This window comes from Cavia porcellus, unplaced genomic scaffold (genome assembly GCF_034190915.1).
Source record: "Cavia porcellus strain 051 isolate PalLab524CR breed Dunkin Hartley unplaced genomic scaffold, mCavPor4.1 scaffold_23, whole genome shotgun sequence".
Taxonomy (NCBI): Eukaryota; Metazoa; Chordata; class Mammalia; order Rodentia; family Caviidae; genus Cavia; species Cavia porcellus.
In genome coordinates this window covers 42736840-42759278 of record NW_026947506.1, presented here as the reverse complement: position 1 = coordinate 42759278, position 22439 = coordinate 42736840, and the positions used below count along the sequence as shown (strand labels likewise).

The following is a 22439-nucleotide window of genomic DNA, read 5'->3' as shown; positions in this document are numbered from 1 at the left end:
TTTGAAGAAAAATTTTCAGACCGAAGGAAAAAGATCATACAAGTAAATCTGATGTACAAGATAAGGAAAAGGACAGGAGATGGAAAATATATACACTGATTTAAAAGATTTTTCTTTAAAGGCAACTGTCTGTTTATAACCTATAGAGAAGCCAAACATAACTACAGTAGGAGAAAGGAAGGGTGAGAGTGAATGGGAGCCTACTGCGGAGAGATCTTATTTATAGATTATAATTCATGGTTTCAAGGTACATTGTTAAAGATTCACTCTATAGACTCCAGGGCAATTACAGAGAGAGAGAGAGAGAGAGAGAGAGAGAGAGAGAGAAAGAGAGGCACTAATAGTCAAAAGTGACGAAATAAAAGAGAAAACCAAAACAAACAAAAACCCTCAATCCAGCTGAATGTGGGGGCTCATACACATAACCTCAGCTACTCACAGGTACTCAAAAGGCTACAGAAGGAGGATTACAAATTTGAGGCCAGCCTGGGAGATCTAGTGAAATCTTGCCTCAAAAAGTAAAAATAAAAGGGGCCGCAGTGTAGCTAAGGGCACAGTGCTCACCTACCATGTCCAAGGTCCTGGGTTCAACCCCCAGGACTGCAAAACAAAACAAAACAAAATTCTTCAAACCAAAGGAATTCAAGGGGAAAGCTTAAAAATAAAGAGCAGAGAGAATGATTCGGAAAAAAGTCCCAGAAAAATGGTAGAAGTAAACCCTAACATAGCACTCTGCATGAGGCTCCATGGTACAGCAGGGATTTTACTAATCCTGCTATTTTAAAAACTAAAACACCAAGGCCAGGTATGGTGGTGTGTACATCTGTAATCCCAACACTCTGGGAGGCTGAATCAGGAGAATCACAAGTTTGAACCTACACTGAGAAATCTAGCAATTAAGTAAGACCCTCTCTTTAAAAAAAAAAAAAAAAAAAGTCCTTTTTAAAAAGGGGCTGGGTATGTAGCTCAGTGCAAAGGCCCTGGGCTGAATCCGCATTATTGCAAGCAAACAAACACCTAGAAAACCAGCTCTGACATAGACCACAACACTGAAATGTGTTCCCTAAAGGAAAGGAAATAAGTTAAAAACTTAGTAACCTCTAGGAAATTAACATCCCTCCAGTCTCCAGTGACTCATAGGTCAAAGAAGAAATGACAAGGGAAATTAGATAACATCTTGAAAGGAAAAGAAATGGAAACAACATCAATGTGTGTGAGTTCCAGAAGTAAGCAGTTCTGAGAGAGTAACTCAGAGCTTCAACTGCTCTAGCTATGGATGAGCACATCCTCCAACAGAGAAGTGGGGTGGTTGCTATAGCAACATCTGGCATGTGGCTATGGCCTTGGAACTAGGTAATGGGTAGAGATTGAAGAACTTGGAAAAATAGACCAGAAAACCTAGAGTACTATAAATGGAGCTTTCAGAATGATTGCAGTGAACATTTACATGTTAATCAGCCTTTCCATCCCTGGAACATTGAGAATAGGAAGGTTTTTGTTCCTCTTACACTTTCAGAAGGTCCAGTCCATGGTCACTAGGTTTCAAGGCACAAAGATCATGGTGGAGGGATGCGTCAGGGCAAGGCTGTTCCCTTGTGCTGGCTGGGAACAGAACACAGGTGAAGAGCCAGAGGAAGGCACAAGGGATCAGATGCAGCCCCTAGATTATGGCCCTCTCTGATTCACTTCTGCCTCTTATCCCTGCCTCCTAAAAGCCCATTCAGTTATGACTTCCTCAGTGGTTTAATTCATTGATGAAATTACTGCCCTCACAATCCAATCAGCTCCCCCCAGAGCCCAGTCAAGTTGATGGACAAGATTAACCAGCACAATTTAGAAGACAAGAGTCTGGGGCTTCACCTAGATTTGCTTAGGTGATCACGAACAGAATATTGACAGAAAGGTGGGTGCTAAAGTACTTCTGGTAATGACTCAGATGGAAACGAGGACCCAAAAGTGGACACTGGACACAGTCCCATCCTGTTATGAAGCCACAAAGTGCTTGGCGGAACTATGTTCATGCCTGAGGGTTTTGTGGGATGCAGAACTCAAGAGTGACAAAGCTTGGATACTGGTGGAAAAAACATATAACCAACAAAACATTCAGGCTGCTCCATGGCTGCTCCTGGCTACTTACAAGGAGATGTGGGAATAATAAGCTGATTTAAAAATGAAATTTGTAATTAAAAGAGAAGCAGAGTGGACAGATATGGAAAAGTCTCAGTTTGGCCATCTCAAGAGTTCAGGGGGGAATAGCGAGGGTGTGGCCAAGTATTTCTTGCTAAAAGATGAGTACAGATATGAGAGAAGTGGGGTGTGGTCTGGCAGGACACAGAGTTTGGGCCCACCAGGGAGGGCTGTCGGCCGGAGACCCCAGCAGAGCTTTCCAGGCGAGGCTGTGACACTTTGGTAGCCCAAATCCCCAGGACGCCCAGGCTTTGGCATATAGAGTGGAAGATTGTTCTGGAGTCTGAAGCTTTAATTTCCGCATACTGGCTTTTGGACGTGCCCGTGGCCCGTTACCTCCTCGTGCTTACCCCCTCTCCTTTTGGAGTGGGAATGTCTGCCCTGTCCCTGTCCTGTTATTGAATGTTGGAAGAAGACAACTTGTTTTGGTTTCAGAGGCTCACAGCTGGAAAGGAGTTTGCCCTGGGTGAATCATGCCTTGAGTCTCATCCATATCTGATTCAGACGAGATGCTGGACTTTGAGCTTTTGAAGCGATGCTGGAACCAGTTAAGACTTATGGGACGCTTGGGATACAATGAGTATGTTTTGCATTGCGAAAAGAACATGAATTTTGGGGGCCAGGAGTGACATGCTTGATTATGTCCCCCCCAAAGATTTGCTTGTTCCCTCGAAAGTTCATGGGTTGGAAGCTTAATTCCTGGTACAGCAGCCATGGGCATAAGTGGGAGCTTTACACCATCAGGATTCGAGCCTCAGGGCTGGGCTCTGGAGACTGGGTAAGCTCCCACGGGAGCGGCTTCATCCCCTCCAGAGCAGGTCATTATGAACGTGCGTTTGGCTTTGCTCTGCCGCTATTATGGAGAAACAGGGAGGCCCCTCCAGGAGCTGAGCAGAAGACGCACCCTGCCCTCAACCTTTTCAGCCTCGCCAGCCATGGTCCAAGTAAACTTCTTTTCTTCATCAGTTACTTGGCTTGTGGCATTCTGTTATAAGAGCAGAAAACAGAAAAAGACAGTTACCCACTCCAAAATCAACTAGGAAAAGCTAGCAAATGGAAAAGCAAGCTTGGTACAGAAGAACACAAACAATGAAAGAGAAAACAAGCAATGAATTGGAAAATGGACAAAAATAAAGAAAACCACTATATTAACTGTACGCATGAATAGAGTTCAGTGTGATACCAGAGTGCACGCATCCAGTGCACTGATCAAATCCCATTTCCCTTCATTCACCCTTCTCCCACTTCCCGAGTGCTAGTTATTTCTTTTTTATTTTTACTCACATGTAAAAAATATGTGACACTTGCCTTTCTGTGTCTGGATTATTCTACTTCATGTTAGTTCCATGAATTTTGCTGTAAATGGCAGGATTTCATCTTTATGACTGAATAGTGTATATATAACACTTTTTTCATCCTTTGATGAGCAGCTAGGTTGGTGCTATATCTTAGGTGTTGTGAAAAACTGTAGTAAACATGGGTGTGCAGGTACCTCTTTAGTATGATGATCTTATTTCTTTGGGATATATACCCAGAAGTGAGACAGCAAGATCATCTGCTAGGTCTATTTTTAGTTCTTAAAGGATTCTCCATATTGTTTTTCAACCACCAGTGCATAAAAGTTCCTTTTTCTCTACATCGTGGTTAGCATTTAAAAACATAATAGCCATATTAACTAGGGTGAGGTGACATCTTTCTGTAGCTTTTATTTGCATTTCTCTGATGGCTAATGACAACAATCAGTTTTTCAAATTTGTGGCCATTTGCACGTCTTTTGAGAACTGACTTTCAGTAATTTTCCCTTTTAAAACTGGATTAATTGGGGTTTGTTTTTCACTTTTGACTTTCTTACATGTTCTGGATATTAATCTTTTGCCAAATGAAAATTTAGCAAATATTTTTCTCCATTCTATAAATTGGGTCTTCATTCTTTTTACTGTTTCCTTTATGTAGAAGCTTTGATGCACCAAAACACTTTTTATGACAAAAACAATAAACAAACTAGGAATGGAGGAAAATCTTCTCCATCTGATAAAGGACATCTATGAAAACACCGTAGCTAACATCACAGTGATGAAAGATGGAAAGCTTTGCCCCAAAGATCTGCAATGAGACAAGGATGTCTGCTCTCTTCACTTGTAATCCACATTGTATTAGATGTTCCAGGCTGAGTAATTAGGCAAGAGAAAGAAATAAAGTCATCCAATGTGGAAAATATAACTGTCTATTTGCAAATGACATGACTCATATGCAGAAAATCCTAAGGATTACACAAGTACACAGGCATATACACTGTTACAGTCTAGATCTAGATTGTCTCTGAAAAGGCTCATGAGGTCAGAGGGAGGCTGGATCAAGGATTCATCCACTGAAGAGTTCAGAACTAAATGTGCTGTTAGGAGGCACGGTCTGGTCAGAAGAAGTGGGTTACCGGGATTGTGACTTAGAAGATCTCTCTCTCTCTCTCTCTCTCTCTCTCTCTCTCTCTCTCTCTCTCTCTGTCTGTCTCTCTCTCTCTCTCTCCACCCCCTGCCTGGCTGCCATAGGAAAGTGAGTAACACAGGATGTGGCTTGGAAGGCTGTATTCTCACATCCAGCTCCCTCCTCCTCTCCCCATTTCCTAGCCATGATGCTGCGGTGAACAGCTTTTTTCTACCATGCTGTTTCTGCCGTGCGTCCAGCTGACAATGAACTGAATTCACTGAAGCTGTGAGCCATAACCTCTCCTCCTTTAAACCGTGGGTGTTTGGTTTTTGTTCTAGTGATGGGAAGTGACTGAGATATGCACATACAAACACAACTAGGAAAACTAACTAATGTCAGCAAAGTTGTAGAATACAAGATAAGTATACAAAAACCAATCGTGTTTGGGGGATGCATAATCCTAAAGTGAAATTAATACCACAAATGCCAAGTTGTTTACCTGGAAACAAATTTAACCAAAAATATGAGCTTCATACTATAAGAACCACAGGAAATAGTGGAAGGAAATTAAAGAACACCTAAAAAATGAAAAAACTGACATAAACCCTGCATGTATGCATTTGAATCCACACTTGTAATCCACATTGTAGAATCACAGAATCACCATGGCCTATGGCACCTACCATTACTAAAACGGTTATAATTCTTAAAATGACCACCAACTCAGTGCAATACTTATCAAAATCCAAGTTGCTTCTCGTGTGGATATTGACATGCTAACCCTAAAATCATGTGAAAATACAAGTGACTCAGAAGAGCAAGAATGGTCCTGAAAAAGAGTAAAAATTGGAGGACTTCAAAAAATTACTATAAATCTATAAAAATCAAAACATGATACTAACATAAAGATAGACCTATAGATTAATGGCATAAAATCAAGATTCTAAAAATAAGCCCACATATTTATAGATGATAGTCGGTATGAATGTGTTTTCAATAATTTGTTGTTTTGAGACAGAGTCTCACTACCTAGGTTCTAGCTAGCCTTGAACTCACTATGTAGCACAGACTAGTCTCTAACTCACGGAGATCCTCTTGCCTCAGCCTCCCAAATACTGGGATACAAGTGTGTGCCATCACACTTGACTTCAATAAATATTGACACAACTGTATATTCACATGCAAAAGAATGAATGTGGTCCCCTCCCTCATCCCATATACAAAAGTTACTCAAAATGATAATCCAGGCTTTCTCTGTATCAAGATTCTTACTTTAGCTACATATCACATACACAAACCTACTTGCCATGTGAGGTGACATATTCATACGTCCTGAGGATAAGGACATGGACATCTTTGAACATTAAAATAAGACATGCTGTATATTCAGGAAGGTACATGAAAGATTGAATATTTTAAGCAGAGATAGAGATTTAAACTATGAATTCAATTTCTTTAATTAGTATGGCACCATTCAGGTTCTCTGTCATCTCAAGTGAGTTTTGGTGATTTGCTGTTACTGAGGAATTGGTCCTGTGAGCTCCATTGTGATGTCCACCACTTTCAGGGAGTTGACTTGGCCTTTGGTGTGAGAGATTGGAGAGAAGAGAAAGATGGCCTTTGTTCCCCCTGAGCTTGAGGGTGCCCCTTCCTTCTTGGACTGGAACTAGAATGTTTTTCTGGGGTCCTCATTATTCACTTGAAAGTTCATTTCTAGGTTCCAGGGTGCACTGTATTGGGGCAGAAGACACTGGAGGAGAAAAGCTGGCAGAATCACCATGGCCTATGGCACTATGATTTGGGCTGCCTTTCCCAACATGATCACTAATATCAATGGCTCAGAGTCCCTTGATGGCCATCTTGTGGATTCTGTGCTGAGTTTCCAACTGCATGCAACCAGGGAACAGGGTGGCATGGACTCACTCCACCTTACCTCATTCTGGAATTTTGCTGAATGTGTTGGTTCATAACTGTAATCTCAGTACTTGGGGTGGGGCTGAGGTAGGAGGATTTGTGAGTTCAAGGCCACTTTGGGTTACCCAGTGAGTTCAAGGTCAGCCTGAACTACCTAGCAAGACACCACTGCAAATCAACAACAGAAATAAAAACCAAACAAACAATACTCCCCCAACAAAAGAAGACCCCAAACGAATTAAAAACAGAGCTGGAAACTGAAGATTCCTTAGACATATAAGAGCTAAAATAATTCACTGCCAGCAGATATTAGCCGAGAAAGAGAGAAATCAAGTTCTTCAGGCAAAAGAAAAATTATACCAGGTGAAAATCTGGATACATATAAAGGAAGAAAGAGTATGGGAAATGTTAAGCATGCAGGTAAACATAAAAGAGTTTCTTATTTCTAAAATCTTTAGAAAAGGTAATCAGCCACTTAAAACACAAATGAGGACAGTGCATTATGGCATTCATAACCTGTAGGAAAATGTATGTCAGGGCCAGGGATTTAGCTCAGTGGCACAGCACCTGCCTGGAAAACGGTAGGACAGCAAAAGCACAGTGGGTGGCAGAGAGAGAGCAGAGCGTGTGGCGATAGAGTTCCTGCACCGCCGGGAAGGGCTGGCATGTTACTTGACGGTGGAAACTAAATTAGCGATGTACAGGATAAGCCATACATGATCACTAACAATAAAAAACTAACCAAATAAAATAATGAACGAAATAAAATGGACTCGGGCTGGGGATTTAGCTCAGCGGCATAAGCGCCTGCCTTGCAAGCAGGCAGTCGTGAGTTCGATCCCCGGTACCAATAAAAAGGAAAAAGACAAAAAAAAAAAAAAAAGAAATAAAATGGACTCATAAACACCTTAATTCACTCAAAACAGCAAAAAAAAGAAAGAAAAGAGAAACAAAAAATAGATGGGTCAGATATCAAGATGTCAAATTTACATTCTGCCCTATCAACAATGACAGAAAATGTAAATAGCCTAGAGGAGCAAATGGCAAACTATGGCCATCTGACCAGACCAGATCTGCAGCCTGTTCAACAAGGCTCTTAGGCTAAGGACGGTTTGTGTACTGGCAAAGTGTTTAAAATGAAGAAAGGGAGGAGAGTACGTAGCAAAGACCAGATGTTGCCCACAAAGTCTAGAATATTTACTACTTGCCCTTTACAGGAAAGTTCTTCAACTGCTGGTCTAAACATCCCCATGAAAAGGCAGGGGTTGTCAGGTTGGATAAAAGGACAAGACCCAAGAGGCTCCTTAGAAGAAACACACTATTTATAGGAAGATACAAGTAAGTTAAAAGTAAAATACACGTATTACTTTACATTAATAGTATCGCATCCCGATAGAATGATATATATATTTAACACTAATCAAACTACAATCAGAGTGGCTCCATTAATAATTTTTAAAACGTAGACTTCAAGACAAAGAATGTTACCAGAGATGAGAAAGGTCAGTTCACAATAACAAAAGGGTCAATTCATCAAAAGGATTTAACAATCCTAAATGTTTATGTTCTTGACGGCAGAGATTCAAAACACATGAAGCAGAAACTCTAAATAGAAACAGATGTGTCAACAGCCAGACATTTCAACACCATTTATTCGACCGACAATTGGTACAAAGTAGACCGTCAGTAGGGTAAAGACGCAAGTAATATCATCAACCAACCTAGAAGGTATTTATAGATCCTCCACCCAAGCTTTTAGCTGTTTCCTTTCACATGCGAGCAGAATGGTCCACACAAGGACATAAGTGTATTCTGGGCAGTAAAACAAGTCTCAATCAATTTAAGAGAATTCAAATCTTAGAATGCACATTCTCTGACCACAGAGGGATGAAATGAGAACCCAATAAGGGAAAGATATCTGGAAAAGCTTCCACGAACAGTTGTAATCTAAGCAAGACACGTCCAAATAAAAGAAGATCAAAGAAGAAATTCCTTGGGAAATTAGAATGTATTCAGAATGAATGACCATAAAATCACAACAGATCACAACTTGTGGGACACAGCTGAAGTACAGTTTAAAGAGAAATTTACAACATTAATTGGTTATGTTAGAAAGGAAGAAAGACCTCCCACCAATTATTTAAACTTACCTAATGAGAAACAAAATTTAAATGTTTTAATTAAGGTAGACATTGGGCCAAAGTTTCTCAAACTCTTCCAGAAAATTAAGGAGAATGCTTTCCAACTCATCCTACAAGGCCAGGATTACTTTGATACCAAAACCAAGCAGACAGATCAAAAAAGAAAAGAAAAAAGGAAAGTGCAGACCAGTATTTCTCTAGAACATGCAAAATTTCTTAATGATCTTGTAGTAAATAAAATTTAATAATATAGTAAAATTATAGCACAACCAAATAGGATCTATCCCAGGAAGGCAAGTTTAGCTTCATGGTTCAAAGTCAACTAATATAATTAATTAAATAAAAACAAAAACAAAAAACGCAGTTCATTTTACTAGAGGCAGGAAACCCTTTGAAAAAAAATTGACATCCATTCCTGAAGATATTAAGTACACATTCCAACATCAAAAGTTGATCAGTGTTTAATTCCTTCCTGGTGCTGGAGGAAGACACAGCCCTGAAACCTGTGTGGTGGGGCAGAGAAACCAACCCAGAACCCAGGCCAGAGGACCCGGGAGCAGGGCTGGGGGTGGAGAGCTGTCTTGAAAGAGCTTGAGGAAGCAATTTCCACCCTGGTGTGCAAACCGCAGGGTTCAGCCCTGCGCTGACAGCACTGATTTGAGAGTGAGCTGAGTCCCTATCATCCAAGCTGGCCGCCATGTAGTACACACACCGGGCCAGATCTGCACAATCTGGATGTTAAGATGACACTGCAACCACGGCCCAAATTATTCAAAACATCTAAAACACAACCCCAAATTGTCCAACTTATGAAGACCTGGGGAAACCTAATCAGCTTTAAAAAGAAAAAAGACAGTAGGTGCCAACCACCAAATAGCACGGATGTCGGAATTATCACACTGAGATTTTATTTATTTGTTTTTTTAAATCCATTTTTACTCAAACATAAAAAGAAAGAAAAAGAAGAAGAAGGAAGCTACAATAAATTGCAAAGCACATCAATCAGGGTTAACAGTGGTACATACACTGGGCATTATCTCCCCCGAATCATTCACCCAGCAGACCAAGATTTTAAAGCTTCAGTTTAACCACACATACTACCTGCTTCCCTCCCTCCCTCTCTCTCTAAGGACTGAACCCGGGGCCTTCGAGCCCTTTTTAATTTTGAGACGATTTTTTTCTAAGTCAATAAATTACCCCGGCTAGGCTTGAACTTGTGGTCCTCCCATCTCAGCCTCCCAGAGCGCTGGGATTACAGGAATGCACCACCACACCAACATCAATATAACCTCATTTCTAAGGGGAAATATTTTTTTTAAAAAGAAACAAGGGGCAGAAAGCCTCAGCAGAAAAATAGAAGATACAAAAAAGGACCAAATCAGTATTTGGGGGACTGAAAAATACAGTTATCAAACCAAGAAGTTTGCTGATAGGTTCAGTGACTAAATGTATAAGACAAAAGAAAGAGACTCAATAGATTTGAAAATAGATTTTTAAAAACCATTCACTTTTAATGTTCAAGGAACCGCCACATGGTTTCCCATGACCAGAGTGAAAGAGATTATTTTGTTTTTCAGCAAATAGAAAGCAGCAGAATAGGAGTTTTTCAGAAAACTTAAAATAGAGCAACCATATAATCTAGCAACTCTCCTACTCAATCCGAAAGAAATGAAATCTGTGTGCTAAGAGACACCTAGGTCACCGCATTTCCTGTAGCTCCGTTCATAGAACCAAGAATGGAATCAACTGAAGCATCTGCCAACAGATGCACTAATAAGTCAGATGTAGCATCAGGAACAACAGAATATGATTCACCCATAAAGGGAACAAAATCCTGTCTTTTGCAGCAACATTAATACAACTGAACGACATGATGTTAGTTAAATAAATCAGGCACAGACAGGCGCGTTCTTAGTCATATGTGCAAATTTTAAAAGTTAATTTCATCAAAGTGGAGGATAAAATAATGGTCGCTAGAGGCTGGGGGAGGGAATAGAGAGAGGCTGGATAACAAATACCTAAGCAGAGTTAGGAAGAAAGGGTGAGCTCTGTGTTCTGCAGCACAGTAGGGTGACTGTAGCATACACTCATCTATGATGTGTCTCAGAACAGTGAGGAAAGAGGAATTTGAACATTCCCAACAGGAAAAATGCTAATTATTCTGATTCGATCATTACACATAATAAACATAAATTGAATTATCACCCAGTACCTCATAAATATGTATAGTTATCATGTAAAACATGATAGGATAGAATAACAAACAGGATCAAGGGACCTATATGTTCATAAGTTTCTTACATTTTACTAGAAGTGATAAAATACTAAATCTAAGCAGAATGTGAAAATATTACGGTAGATATATACACACATATATTACAACTCTTAGAGCAAGCCCTACAAATAGATATTGTGCAAAGAGATGTATTAAAATAATCAACTGATAAATTAACAGTGAATATTACACAATATTCAAGTAAACCAAAACAAGACAGAAAACAGAAGGAAGTGGAATAAAAACATAAGAAATCAACAGAAAAAAGTTAATAAAATGATAGATCTAGCCAGACGTGGTGGCACATTTCTGTAATCTCAGCACTTGGGAGGCTGAGGCAGGAGGATTGTTACAAGTCCAATACCAGCCTGAGCTGCAGGGACCTCAGGGCCGACCCGAACTGCACAGCGAGACCCTGTCTCAAAAAAAAAAAAAAAAATTAAATAAATGATAGATCTTCAAGCTCACCAATAAATATAGTAAGTGTAAGGGGCTTAATCACATTACCTAAAAGACAAAGAATTTTAGAATAGATTTTTGCTAAAGGACGTGGTTATACACTTTAATATAGGTAGGTCATAAATTCGACAATGGGAAAAAGATATGCCATGTAAATACTAATCAAAAGAAATCTGATGTAGCCATATTAATATCTAATAAAACATACCTCAGAGTAAGAAAATTTACCACAGATGACAAGGAAAATTAGAAAATGTTTTAATATTGATAAAAATGAAAATACATTTCCAAGTTTATGAGAGGGACCTTAAAATGTCTGGAATTAAATGCTTATATTATAGAAGAAGACTGTTCTCAGATCAATAATCTCAGTTTTCGTTTTAAGAAACTATAAAAACAAGAGTAAAATAAATTCAGAGCAAGTACAAAGAAAGAACTAACAAAGAGCAGAAGTCAGCAAACATGAAAACAATAGAGAAATCAAGAAAGACAAAATCCAGTTCTTCAAAAATGTGTATTCCACTGGGGATTTGGCTCAGTGGCAAGAGCACCTGCCTGGCAAGCACGAGGTCGTGAGTTCGATTCCTGGTATCAAAAAAAAAAAAAACTAAAAAAAATATATTATTAAAATGTGTATTCTTAAATGTCTAACTAAATGAAAGAAATAAAAAGAGAAGGAATGAAGGTAGGAAGAAAAAAAGAAAGGAAGGAAGGCGGGGCCGGGATGGGAGCTCAGTGGTAGAGCATGTTCCTACCATGTGCACAGCCCTGGGTCCATCCCCAGCACTGTGGGAGAGGAAAAAAGCAATGGCAGAGCACTTTTTTCTAAAAGCTTCTTATGTTTTTATTCCACTTCCTTCTGTTTTCTGTCTTGTTTTGGTTTACTTGAATATTGTGTAATATTTACTGTTAATGGACACTCATGACTTTGACAGCTTAGATACAACAGGTCAGTTTCTCAAGATCCACAAGCTGTGGAGACTCAGCCAAGTTAAAAAAATTATATATATATATATATATATATATATATATATATATATATATACATAGATGTAGATAGATAGATAAACTGGATAGGCACAAACTATTAAAGAAATCAAATTTGTTGTTAAAAACCTAACATGAAATCTCCAACCACAGAAAATCTCCAGCGAATTTTATCAAAGATTTAAGAAACAAAAAAAAAAACACAATTCCTACAGAGTCTCCTCAAGAAAATGAATGAATACGTCAAAGCAGTAAGGTAGAATACAATAGGTCAATTCAAAAAGGTTAAATGCGGCTGTAAATCTACGGACATGGCCAGGGGATTTTTGATAGAGGCACAAAGTCATTTCCATGGAATCTTTAGAAAAAAGCATCGCTGGAATTTGGGATGTTTACCTGCAAAGATTTGTAACTTTGGCCTAACCTCAGCTTAAAGGGCAGAGGTAAGAAAATATACACATATCTCAAGATTATAGGTCTAAATGTGAAATGTAAAATGAAACTTTCAGAAAAAAAATAGAAGGAAAGCATTATGTGTTTAGATTAGACAAAGAATCCTTAGATACAACACAAAATCCACAATTCACAGAAATGACATATTGGTAAATTTGACTTCATAAAAACCATAAACTTTTGCACTGTGTAAGGTACCGTTAAATAAAAAGACAAGCTACTTTAGAAAGGGCTAAAATCTACAAAATATGTATCTAACAAAGAACTTGTATGTAAAATATATAAATAAAAAGTTCTTAAAGCTGAACAGTCAATTTCTCCCTTTTCTCTAGGCGAATTGGGCAAAGAATTTAAATAGACTCTTCTTTGAAAAAAAAAGAGATATATGAAAGTGCTCAATATCATTGGCCACTAGGAAAAGTCTATTTAAAACTACAGTGAGATATTACAATATACACCTTAGAATGGCTAAAATTTAAGCTGATCATACCGTGTTGATAAAGAAGTACCAAAAACTGGAGCTCCCTCACACTGCTAGTGGGAATGTAAGTTGGTATGACAACATTGGAAACTATTTTGAGAGTTTTGTAAAAGGTTAAACGTACGCATGGTAGTTGACCTGGTCATTCAATTCATAGGTATTTATTGAAGGAAAAATGAAAGCTTGTCCCACAGGAAGCATTATCCAAATATTCATAGTACTTTTATTTGTAATAGTCACAAACTAGAAACAACTTACAGATCAATAACATGAACAAATTGTGGTATATCCAATGCAAAGGAATATTATAAAACAATAAAAAGCACTATTGATATACATAGACTGCAGAATCATACCAAAAAATATTTTTTTTTGTCTTTTTCCTTTTTATCGGTACCAGGGATCGAACTCCATGACTGCCTGCTTGCAAGGCAGGCGCTTAGGCCGCTGAGCTAAATCTCCAGCCCCCATAATCTTATCAAAATTTTTAAAAAGTCAAATTAATTCTCTTCTCAAAGATAAACCAATAGTATTGCTATAGATGAAGGTACTGAAGAAAAATATTTGCTAGGTACTCAATTCAATTATCAGGGGACGTGAATGTACTGCTTCAATTTGAATCTCGTAAAACCTAAAAGTATATAAAATATCTCTGATGACAATGTAGTTTTCAAACTGAGGCATGTTTTAATCATAAACAATACACTTGACTTCAAAGAGCAGGAACATTAAAAAATGTAAAAAAATCTCATGCATAAATTTTCACATTAACCGGGTCTAAAGGGTCATGACTGTAATCCCCGTACTCGGGAGGCCAAGACAGGAGGATCATGATGAATGTGAGGCCAGGCTGGGCTACAAAGAGATCCCAAGGCCAGCCTGAACTGCATAGTGAGACCGTGTCTCAAAAAGACAATAAATAGGTCCATGATTTAGCTCAGTGGCCTAAACACCTGCCTGGCAAGCACAAGGTTGTAAGTTTGTATCAAAAAAGAAAGAAAGAAAGACAATAAATAAATAAATAAATTTTCATGGTGATTATGTAATGGAATAATGTTCTGGATATGTGATAGGTTAAATATGTACCCACTGAAAGTTTAAAATCACATAAGTAACTCTTAGCATATTTCTATTGGCCAGCAGTACTTTTAAAAAATGTAAATAAATTCATGTGGGTTAAAGTCGACCAGTTACTAATAGGGAAGGTGATCGATAATAAAGAATCATTACCTGGAAGCTTTGGGGTATAATGCATACGCTCAGTGTCTTGATTATAGTGATGTATACATATATCAGTCCTTATAGAATTATACAGTTTAAAAGCATAGTTAATTATATTTCAATTATTTCTCAATAAAACTATAACTTACAATTTTCTTTCTTTCTTTCTTTTTGTTTTTGAAATAGGCTCTCACTACGTAGTTCAGGCTGACCGTGAACTCGTGATGTAGCCTAGGTTGGCCTTGAATTCAGGGTGATCTTCCTGTCTCAACCTCCCAAGTGCTGGAATTACAGGTCTGTGCCACCATGAGTGTAGGAAGATATAATTTTTGGCAATTACATTTTTGGGGGGAAGTGAGAATTGAACTTGCAAATACTAGGCAAGCACTCTGCCACTAATGCTACGTCTCCAGCCCAGAGCTTTAATATTTAAAAGATACTGCTTAGAAAAGGGAAAGATAAGCTACAGATGGGGAAGAAAACCTTCACAACACCTGCACAACAATGGACCTTTACAATTCAGTAATATGGAGGACGGTAACCTAATTCTTTTTTTTTTTTTTTGAGGGTAGTAAAATACAACAGAACAAGACAGAACAAAGCCAACTGAGACAGTGCAGTGAAATTGGTACAGAACTTCACAGCAGGGTACCAGTCACAGTATATCTCGTTATCATCACACTAGTTCTTTCAATCACATACAGAAAAATAAAATGAGGTACAGAACACTGTAGAACTTATCAAAACAGAATATTGAATAGAACAGTACCATTAATCAGACTAAAGCAAAAGAGTAGTAAAAATATTTGCTTTCAAAAAGATGGTAGAAGGAAATCCCCCTTATTTGCTATATTGCATATGATCAGCCTCCCAAGAGATGCTCAGATCTCTGGTTCCCATTTGCTAAAGGGGGCAGGGGAAGTGGGATGTTTGACTCTCACCCGTGCACTGGTAGGCTCACTATTGCTTACCAGGGAGGCAGGCTGATTGCTTGGTTTCCCAGCGTCCTAAGTTCTAACATGGTGTGGATCTCAGGAGACGCTGGTGGTTCTCCCCCTGGGGCTGCCACAGCCTGCCACACCACAGCTGCTTACCTGCTAACCTAATTCTTAGAACTATATATTTGAACCTGCAAAAGTTGAATAAACAGCAAAAAAGCACATGAAAGCATGATCAATATTATTATTCTTTAGAGAAATAAACATTAAAATCATAATGCACTATCACTACCTGCCTGTTAAAATAGTCAAATTTTAAACTTGTCCATACTGAGGATTTGACATAATATGGAGCAACTAGAAACCTAACATACTGTTGGTGGGCAGACAAATAACCCAGCCACCTTGCAAGACAATCAACAGTTTCTTACTGATTTAAACAAGTAGTTTCCACATGATCCAGTCCTATTATTTCTGGGTAGGTATGCAATAGAAATAAGCATATATCTACCCAGAACTTTGTACACAAATGAATATAGCAAGCTGATTATCATAGTTTGAAAGTGGACAACACATGACGTCCATTAAAATGTGAGTAAACCAGGCCTGGTGATTCATGTCTATAACCCCAGCATTTGGAAGGCTGAAGCAGGAGGATATCTATGAGTTCAAGGCCTACCTGAACTAAACTACATAGCGAGTCTCTATCTCAAAAAACAACAAAACAAAACCATGAGTGAAAAAATGTGGCAATCCACATATACAATACCACTCACCAACAGAAAGCAATCAATCCCTGATCTATACACGACAAGCTCTCAGAAACACTCTGTTACTTGGAGAATGACATTGGTAAAACATGTTGGAGTAGAGAACTCCAAAATTCCAGCTTTTTATTAAAAAAAAAAGAGCAAAAATGTCAGAAGCAATTTTTTTCGGTGACATGCAAAGTTAACCAAAGGTTTGCAATGACTCAAAAGCATTTTCATTGTTAGAACAGCAAGCTTTTTCCTATTCTAGGCTTCCTCAGTCCTGTCCTCTTCCATTCACATCAGCAGCAATTTTGAAAAAAACAGCCACGTGGGCTCCTGGTGCTGCAGGGAGCTGAAGGGACCCTGTTCACTAAGAAGTGAAATTCACTGCGTTGGCTGACTGGTGATGCCCTGTAAGACCAGCTCAGAACTCCCATTGTTATTTTGTCTAGTTTAGAACCAGCTGAGTGCTACAGCTACTGCCTAGGTGTAGAGGTGATGCATTTATCAAAAGCACTTGGAAGCAAGGGATTTAGACATTCCAGCCTGAAAGCAACTTGGGCAAGCAACAGTCTACCAAAAAGCTCAACAAAAAGGGCTGGGAATGAGATTTCCAAAAAGGGTTTGAAAGCTCTGACGTATTCCTGTAAATCCCGGAAGCAATACACACACACAAGGCAAGCTCAGGAAAGACCTGAACTCTAACCTATGAGGCTGTGCACAAGTAGGAAGTGAAGGCTAATGCTGAGTTAGTAACTCTTGGGCCAGTTGGTAAGAGTGCACTTGACGTGCACACAGGGCCCCTCAGCAAAGATTGGAAACTTTTGTGGTTTTTCATACTGGAGGTTGAGCCCTTTTCATTAGGCTACATTTCCAGTCAATTTTTATTTTTAATCTTGGGATAGAATCTTGCAAAGTCAGTAAGTTGCCCAGGTTGGTCTTGAACTTGCCATCCTCCTGCCTCAGCCTCCCAGAGTGCTAGGATCACAGGCATGCACCACCACTCTCAGTTTGGGAGATCTTTTAATTACAGAAAGGCTCAAAGACATCTCTGTACCATCATAGTTGGCCACTCAAACTAAAGGAACAGAGTCTTAGTGGCTATGCATGACAAAGAACCCAGAATTTATAGACTTCATTCAGAAAAATCATTGACAATAAGCAAAACAATGACAAAATGCAGGAATAAGCAGAGAATACAGTTTCTAGTGTTGTTTGTTATATTTAAAATGTCTAGTTTTCAATGAAAAATTATAAGGCAACTTAAAAAAAAACAGGAAAATATGGCCCTTGTAGGAGAGAGGGAGCAATAGACATGTTCCCTGAGAACATTCAAACATTGGATTTTCTAGACAAACTTTAAGTCAGCTAGCTACCTTAAATATGTTCAAAGAGCTAAAGGAAACCATGTCTATAGAACTAAAGGAAAGCAGGGACTAGTATCTCACCAAACAGAGAACATCTATAGGGTGCTACGTGTCCGTTTTCATTGCTATAACAAAATACTTGAAATAACCTAAAGGACAATGATTTATTTTGGCTCATGGTTTCAGAAGTTTAGGGTCCTAAGGGTCCCTCGACCTATTAGGACCTGGGTGAGTGGTGGGCGAGCTGGTGAAGCTTCATCTGTGTTTACACAGCTCCACCTCCTGTCAAAATTCGATTCTCACAGGAGTACAGACCCCACCGTGACCTGCTTGGGTGAGGGATCTGGGTCGAGTGCTGCTTTGAATCACCCTGAAACTATCATCCACTGCCCTCAATCCATGACAAAAGTTGATTTCCATAAACTCAATGCCTGGGGTCAAAAAGATTGGGAATCATTACGATAGAGCATACAAACTTCTGCATGATAAGGGCCTCAGGAGAAAAGAATGAATAATGTTTTAATAAGTAATGCTCCAAATTGTCAGATTTGACGAAGGCAAAATCTACACAGCCAAGACGCTCAACAGACTCCAGCCAGGATCAATTCAAAGTGACCCATACTCAGAGACAGATATTCCTTAAACTGTCAAAAGATAGAAAGGGGCTTGAAAACTAAAAGAGTAGCAGCTGCTACATCAGAGACACCCTTAACCTCATGAAAGATGGATTTCTGGTATTGGGGATCTAACTCACAACCTTGCGCTTGCCAGGCAGGCACTTATGCCACTGAGCTAAATCCCCAGCTCCTGAAGGATGGATTTCTTATAAGAGACTGTGGAGGCCAGAGGGAATGGGAAGAAATATTTAAAGAGTTGAAAGAAAAAAATCAATGTTATGATAAAATGCTGTATGATTTTTAAAAAATCTTTCAAAAATAAAGGAGAAATTTTTAAAAACAAGAATGAGTTTGTTGTTAGCAGACTCATCTTACAACAAATGTTAAGGGGAATCTTTTGCACTACAATAAAATAACACTGTAACTCAAACTCAGGTGAAGGAATAGAGAACACCAGGGAATGTAAATACAGAAAACATTTATGGCAATGTCTGTCAAATAAAAACACGACCATATGTCTTCACCCACCTCATTCAGTGGGTCTGGCACTGTGTGACTTTGGACTCTTCCGCATAGTCAAAATGACCGTGAAAGTGAAGTATTTTGAACTGATTCAGGACATGAAGGTAGCCACAGCTGTGCAACTGAAGACACTCACGAAAGAGAACTTCCAGAGCTGCTTCAGAAAGTGGCAAGAACGAGGGATAAGAGTTCCAAGGGAGAAGGGGGAATTTAAGGAGAATTAATGGAGGAGAAACTTAGACACCTCAATATCCATTTTCAACTTTGAGGAGAACTAGCCGTATGGTGAGTGAAGTGTACGACAGGCACCATCTTGGCCACATGGACAGCTTCACGTCCTGCTTCCCAGCACCAGCAGGGTACAGGCAGCTCGCCGGTGTCGATTCTGTGGAAGTCCCGAAAACAAGTCTCAGTAAATTTAAAAATATTGAATTCACACAAACTCTATTTTGTGACAACAATGGAATGAAATGAGAAATTAATAACAGAAGGATATTTGGAAAGTTCGCAAGTATGTGGAAATTAAACACATACTCCTAAATAACCACTCCTAAAAGAAGAAATCACAAGGCAAATTAGAAACTATTTTGAGATGAATGAAAACAAAAACACAACAGCCCAAAATTTATGGGGTCATGTGAAAACAGGGCCAGAGGGAAATTTATAACTGTAAAAATCTAAATCAAAGAAAAATATCTTAAACATATAACCTAATATTCTAGAAAGTAGAAAAAAGCAAAATTGGGTCAAAGGGAGTAGAAAGAAGGAAATAATAAAGATTAAAGTGGGAATAAATGAAAGCACAGATAGAAAAACATTAGAGAAAAACCAATAAAACCAAAATTCGTTCTTCAAAAAGATCAACAAAATTGACAAAACTCTAGTTACACAGATTAAAGTAAAGAAAGAGCAAAATACTACAATTACTGAAATTAGGTATGAAAGACAGGAAATTAATACAAACTTTACAGAAATAGAACAAATGTGGGGTGAAATCTACTTGTGCAGACATCTCCTCTTCGATTTTTGTTTGTTGGAAATATTTTGATTATTAGATCAACCTCTTTACTTGCAATGGATTTTTTCCAATTGTTTTTCCCAGAAAACAAAACAAGAATGTTTGGTCTCACCATTTCTCTTCAGTATTGCACTGGAGGCTGTAGCCAAGGCAATCAGGCAAGAAAAAATAAAATAAAATAAAATAAAGGCAGTCACATTGGAAAAGTAAAGCCACTTCTACTTGCATATGACATTATGTCAGAATATAACAGGAAAAAACACTGTAGCAAAGTGACAGGAAACAAAATCCATATGCAAAAACAAGTTGGCATCCCATATATCAGAATGAGCAACTTCAAATTTAATTTTTAAAATTCCATTTAGAAGAGCAATCAAAAGTGCAAAACTTTACTGAAAGCTTCAAAACATTGTTGAAAATAATTTCAAAAGATTTAAGTGAAAAAGAAAACATCCCTTATTCATAGAAAGACTAATTTATAAGATGACAACACGCCCCAACTTACTGTCCACATAAATTGCAATCCCTACCTAAATTCCAACTTCCTTTTTGATGTTGGACCAACTGGTTCTAACATTCAAATGGAAATGCAAGGAATCTCAACCCAAAGTAATGTTGAAAAACAAAAACAGAGTTAAAGACTTCGTGCTTTCCAGTTGCAAACTACAAAGCTGCAAATGATGAGACCAGAACTGGAAATTCTGTGGTTCTGTCCTATGAAGAGAAAAGATCAAAAAACATGCTGTGTTTAAATGTTTCAAAACGTATTCAGTAAAAGACACCTTGTCATGCACCCCTCCTCCCCCGCCACACACACACAATGCTCCCCTGCATTGAGCGCACTTATCCAATTGCTCTTGCCACTTTCTGGAGCAGTTCTGTAAGTGCTCTTTCGTGAGGGTTTTTAGCTGTGCAGTCACGGCTGCCTCAACGTCCTGCATCTATTCCAAAGTGTTACCTTGCATGGCCATTTTTACTTTAGGAACAGTCAGAGGTCACATGCTGCCAGATTCTGTGAATAAAGTGGATGCGACCCACTGTTATGTTTATACTTGACAGAAATTACTATAAATGATTGGTCGACTCAGGTGATCATAAAATATGGTGAATGTTAACATTTTGAAATTCATTGGTAAAAGACACATTGACATTAACCCCACACATGATGTACTCAGAATTCTCCCCTTTTCTTCAAATACACCTTTCCCGTCATTCTTGGCAATATGTCTTTTAAAGTAATAATTTTTTTTTAGATTTAAGCATTCATTGTATTTTTCAATCACCATTTTTATGTATATAATGACGCAGAATACAAAGTACAGATATAAACACACATCTATGGTCAGTTGCTTTTCATTTTGTGTGTTCTAAAACTTTCTGTAATTTTTTGAGATTTTATTTTTCATTAACAAATGGTAATTGTTATTTTTATGGGGTAAATATGTTTTAATGTATGTACCTATTGCAGAACAATAAAATCAGAGTAATTAGCATATCTACCACCTCAAATATTTATCATTTATGGTAAAAACATTGGAAATCTTTTGTGTCTGCTCTTTTGAAATATAGGATATGTTTTTATTAACTATAATCACTTTGTTGTGCTATAGGATGCAAGAACTTATTCTTCTTAATTATTTTGTATCTTTTGTCTCATTTCTCTCTCTCTTTCTTACACACTCCTATCCCAGCCTCTGATGTGATCAAAAAATACACAAAACCATTTCGCTCTTTAAATCTACAAGTTCTACCTTTTAGGTTCCACATGGAAGTGAGCTCACATGATCTTTGCCTCTGCGCCTGATTCATCTTGCTTAGTATAATGTTCTTTTGTTCATCCACCTTGTTCCAGATGGCAGGATTTCCTGGTCAAAACATATTTTTAATAACTCATGGATCTAAAAAGTATAAAAATATTTACAGTGATAATTAAGTATGCGATGAAATAAAATGATGAAAATACAATATACCAATGTGGATGTACTGCAGCTAACGCGATATATACTGATAATCTCATAGACTTAAATATTTATCTTTTTTAAACTGAAAATGTGAGTTACGTCTTCAATTAATGCTGGAAAAGGAATATGATTTTTCAAAAACAAGGTAATTGTGAATACTTGTTAAAATCAGATATAGAGATGTACGGAACAGAGCAGAGCCCAGGGAGGCCAACATGTTGGCCAAACACTTCAAGGACAATACAGGGTTCAAGGTCCCAGCTCAGCCACCCAGTCAGTGGATTAAGTGGTGCTAAGATTATTCCATGGGGAAAGAACAGCCTCTTTGACTAATGCTAAGAGAGAAGATCAAGTTTCGTTCCCCTCCCATGAGGTAGCTCCTCTCACACCACAGCTTAAAGTGGACCAAAGAACAAAGTGCGAGCAAAACTCCTGACCTGTCAGTAGGAGAGAAAGATGAATCTGAGGAGCTTGGATTCGATAATGGCTCCTCAGAAGTGACACTGATAGCTCAGACACCCACGTGGAAAGATAAATTGGACTTCATTACAATTAAAAAATTTGATGCATCGAAAACAACACTGAGAAAACTGAAAAACAACAGGAAGAAATACTTGTAAATTACAGATTTCATAAGGCAAGGGTCCAGAAGGCATAATAGACTCTTACTACTGAATAAAACAACAAATTATCCAGTGTTTAAATGGGTAAACAATGTTAAT

General features: G+C 38.3%; 1 long non-coding RNA gene across 1 annotated transcript; it reads right to left on the bottom strand.

Annotated features, from left to right (window-relative positions):
- Positions 1 to 2160: 2160 nt before the first annotated feature.
- On the bottom strand, positions 2161 to 21901 carry LOC134472520 (uncharacterized). The gene is made up of 4 exons (XR_010042380.1): positions 21508 to 21901; positions 20287 to 20768; positions 18983 to 19123; positions 2161 to 3172 (listed from the first exon to the last, which is right to left on the bottom strand). It is a non-coding gene; the product is annotated as an uncharacterized LOC134472520 (long non-coding RNA).
- Positions 21902 to 22439: the final 538 nt, after the last annotated feature.